The following is a 5,105-nucleotide window of genomic DNA, read 5'->3' as shown; positions in this document are numbered from 1 at the left end:
TGATGTTGATTTACTTTTAATTTCACTTATTAAATATTTATTTATTAAATATTTATCGTATGGCTGTCGTCGTGGTAGAAATACCTATTGTCGCAGATGATGAATTTACCGTGGGAATGGAATTCAGTTCCAGGGAAGCTGTTATTATGATGATGAAAGTTTATACCATCCAAAGAGGTGTAGACTACCGGGTGTATGAGTCCGAGCCGTTGACATTTTATGCCAAATGTACACAGTATGGATCAGGTTGTGATTGGTTGATCAGGGTTAGCATGATCAGCAGAAAGTATTGTTGGGTTATAAGGAGGTATAATGGTAATCACACTTGTACTAGAGCCACCATTTCTTAGGATCATTCGAAGCTGGATTTGAGCACAATTAGCATTTACGAGAACGGGGCGAGACTTACATTAACTGATTAAACCGAATCCCCCGCGGACAGTATGCATTGGCATTCGACGGTGGTTACCGATGGAGTCACATGACCACGAACCTAGTGAAATACATCAAATAAGTCTTGAAGGGTGCACGCAATCTCCCTATCACTACACTTGTCAAAGCAACATTCTATAGGCTTAATGAGTTTGTTCACCCAAAAAAGAGTCGAGGCGGAGGCTCGGATTAATGCTAGACATGTTTTTTCTGATCTTGTGACTTCCAAATTGCACGCAAATCAACTTGCATTAGGAAACATCCAGGTTAATTGCTTCGGCAGGCTGAATGAGGTCTTTAAAGTGTGTGAGATGCCAAGTGGAATGGAGTATGCCGTCGACCTCCGTCGACAACGAAAAATTTCATGCAACCCTTCACCAACTGGAGCAAGCAATCAATTGATTACCTTCCCGACGTTCGGACACTCAAGGAACCCCTATGGCTTCATGTGGGCAATCTAATGAAGAACGCAGCATGAAGGAGATACTAGGAACTCCAATGGACAGTAAGGAGCATGATTTTGTACTGGAACAAGTGGAGGAAGCTGAAATTATCGAAGACAGAATTGGTTGAAGATTTAGGAGATGCTGAACCTCCATGGGAATCCAGAATTGTGGAGAATTCCGTCAAGGAATTTACAATTGATGCTAAGGAGGATAGTGCACAGCCCTCCATGTCGACATGTGTTTGTATATTGTGCGAATCAACGGCTAGATTGACAAGTGTATGTTCATGATGTTTATAAGATGGACCAAGTTTAACGAGTATACCGAGCTAGGTTTAGGCCACTGGGAAATCCTATTACATGGCCTGCTTACAACGGGTCTCGATTCGTACCAAATCCATTCCTGAGACGAGTTACCAAAGGTCGCCCAAGGATGACGCGTTTCTTGAACAAGATGGACACGTGAATGTTACGTGGTCCAAGGTGGTGTAGGCAATGTGGGGCCGAGGGCCACAGCCGTAGTAGATGCCATCAATCAGGAGGTGCAAGTGCCGACAATAATACTCATTAGAGTTATGTATTTTACATTTTATCCAAGTACTTGATGAATCTTTATCCTGCTTACTCTATGACATTTGTGACTTTATGTTTTATCCAAACACTCTATGATATTTGAAACATTGCATTTTGTAAAATCACTCTATGACATTTGTGACTTTATTAAGTACTCTATCACAAACATAGTAATGATACAAACAAAACTTAAATGATACATGGAAAAGTTAAGTGATACACATAACTTGTTAAGTACACAACTACTACTTTCTCATGGACCACTTTATATCTTTCACAAAACTCTTGCACTTCTTGGCAGCCTTTTTGAACACGGATGGTGTGAATCGATTAGCACTACAACGTGGCAGATCAACCCTAAGATTGTAACCTTTGTCTGTCTCATTTGGAGTTCGTGCCTCACCTGTACATAATTTATTAAACAGACCATCTAAACATGAATCTAATAATAGTAATCAACAGCACCTCCAAACATGAATCTAATAATAGCAATCAACATAACCTCTAATTATGAATCTAATAGTAGCAATCAAACAACGAAAAAAGAAAATCTGTACCTGCATCATCACTATGATCAGAATCATCGTCGTCGGATTCTTGATCATCATCCATATCCTCATATCTATCGTCCTCGTCATTTGGTTCATCTACTAGATAGTCATCAGTCTCTTGCTCAATTGCCTTAGTATTTTCTTTAATTAGACCCATTGAAACACGTCGTAGGTTTTGGCTGTTAAGAATTCTTCGACCACCGTCACTCCTACTAGAGTCTCCAGATACTACCCCTCCAGAAGTACCCGAGGAAATGCGGCATGGATGCCTCGCGTCCAAGGAATACCTACCCATTATCATATCAGGCTGATGGCTAGATTGTGATCGGCTTAGATCTACATCCATAAACCCAAATAACTGGCTAAATGAAGCTCCTTCTCCTGTGTTTTGAGTACTCCAATACTGCTGATGTAATGGGTAAGACGGGGTAAACTGTGTTTGAGGTACATATGGAATCGAAGACTGTGGTTGTTCTTCTAGAGGTTGAGGTTGGGGTGGCGGTGACTGTGGCTCATCATTCTCCTACTCTTGGTTGTCATTATCCCTAATTGTTGGATTACCCTCATCATTTTCTTACACCACAAGAGGTGACAAGTGACTGAATTACTCCTTTAATGAAAACAAACCTGACATTCCTGAAGATCATCAAATGACTTCCTAAAGTGAGCAAGACTAAGATACCTACATCGTCTGTCTCCACGGTCCCAGTTATGCCACCTAATATAATTTATTTCATCAACATAATTGGATTCTAAATATGAATTTATGATGTAAGTCGATAATGTCACCTGTTTGCAAGCAAAAAACTATGGGGTTCCCTAGGAACCGGCGCAAGTGTGGTAGACGGAGCCAAGCCCAAGCTAGCAGAAGTGTTAGTGGATCGTCGATTTCCTTGCAGTCAAAACGAGAAGCCCTGCATAACGCTCTGTACATGTGTGCTAGGTATGCCAATCCCCAACTATACTGTCCGATACTGCCAAAATCACGAAGCAAAGGCAGAAACTTCCAATGCACAACTGTCCCAGACTTGTCTCCAAACAAGATCGTACCAAATAACAACATAATGTGGCACTTCACGTACCTCTGAATACTGTTTTCGTCAACGCACTGTAAACGTTCTTTTAAATTCCGAAGCCACGTCAATTTTACACAGCTTCCTCTATAGTCTGACTTTCTCGGTGCAACCCTAAAATGGTGCAAACACTCAGCCTCTAAAGCTTTGTGACTACTTATAGTCACTCCTGTCATTAGAAGACCGTTTGTCGAAAGACCAAGAATCAAAGCCACATCTTCTAGTGTCACAACACATTCACCAACCGGAAGGTGAAATGTGTGTGTGTCTGGGTGCCACCTCTCGACTAGAGCATTTACCAGTGCTTTCTGGCATTGAACTATTTCAATTTGGAAAACATGATAAAAATCAGTGAACCATAAATGCTCCTCCACAGCATGATTGTACCAATTCAGAGACAATAGGTGGTTACATGTCAAATTCTGTAAACTCTACAAAAATATAACAAATTATTAATAAATTAATAATAATTACTAATTCACTACTAAAAGTTAATAATTTCCTAATAATAGTAACTAATTTATTAGACTAATGCTAATTCAACTGTTTATATCCAGAATAAACAAAATTATTAATAATACTAATAATTTAACTCCAAAATATTAATAATTCAACGGTTTCCTAAATTTTCATTCAATTATTATTTAAACATATATTTCTAAATTTTTAAAAATAATAATAATAATTCTAAAATATAAAAAAATTTAAAAAATAAATTTACATAATCAGAATGACAGAGATAATTAATAATATGAAGTTCAAAACGATTAACATCTTTATATTTTTGTTTCTTTGGCATTGTAATTTTTTTTTACTGCAAAAGAAGAAGAAATTAACGTAGTGAAGATGAAGAAAAAGAGAGAAAATAGTGACTGAGTGGTAAGGAAGAAAATGACTTCGAAGGGAGAGAGTGGGCTCAGCAAAAGAACATATTCGTATAAGGGGCACCGCTATTGGGGGGACGCATGCGCGACACGTGGCCTGGAGGACGCAAATCAGATGGTCCGATTTGTGCCACTCTAATCGGATCGTCCGATTACCTATCCTTAAATTGGACTGTTCGATTTTTTTGATCCTGACACCACACTCGCGTATAGCACACATGCACCCCATATCGCCGTCCTACACCATTTCGCGCTCCGTATCAAAATTAAAAAGTGTCAATTGTATATGTGGTCCAACTATATATAAAAATCGAAGTGATTAATTAATTCCACCACATTTGGATTTTCTATTTTTCCCAATATAGTGTATAAAATAAAATAAAAAGGTTTAATTACTCTATTGGTCTCTATAGTTTCGTGAAATTTTTAATTAGGTCTCTATACTTTTTTTCCTTCTAATTGAGTTCTTGCACCAAAATTTTTTTTAATTGAATCTCTACATTTTTTTTATTTGAGTTCCTGTACCAATTTTTTTTTTTAGTTGGATCGCTATACAATTGAGCCAATTACTACTAAGATGGACTTAATTGAAAAAAAATTTGGTGCAAAGACCCAATTAAAAAAAAGTATAAAACCTAATTAAAAATTTTACAAAATTATAAGACCAACAGAATAATTAAACCAAATAAAAACATATAAAATATAAAATAAAAACACACACACGACTATATATATATCTCAATACATATAAAATAAAAACACACACGACTATATGCTTAAAAGGTACAGCAACTTTTATTGGCCACTATTTGTACATACTATCTGTAAAAAGATTATCTGCTTCATATAACCGCTCAAAACACCTGATTAAGCGAAGCAATTATTGTATACGTATAGTATCTATTATCCTCAACTTTGTATACTTTACGTTGATTGATTGGCTTCACAAAATCTTTTGAAAAGTGTATAGTATTACCAGCACTATTGATGTTATTTAATTCAACAAAATTATTTATACGTATACAGATTAAGATATATGGTAGATGGTTACGTTTTACAAACATTTATATAGTGGACTGACTATGACAACAATAAATAGATGATACGTATTTCAAACGTTGATAATATAAAAGTTTAAATATTAGTT

Source organism: Arachis ipaensis, chromosome B06 (assembly GCF_000816755.2).
Source record: "Arachis ipaensis cultivar K30076 chromosome B06, Araip1.1, whole genome shotgun sequence".
Taxonomy (NCBI): Eukaryota; Viridiplantae; Streptophyta; class Magnoliopsida; order Fabales; family Fabaceae; genus Arachis; species Arachis ipaensis.
The sequence above is the reverse complement of the archived record's forward strand: the minus strand, read 5'-3'. Positions refer to the sequence as shown.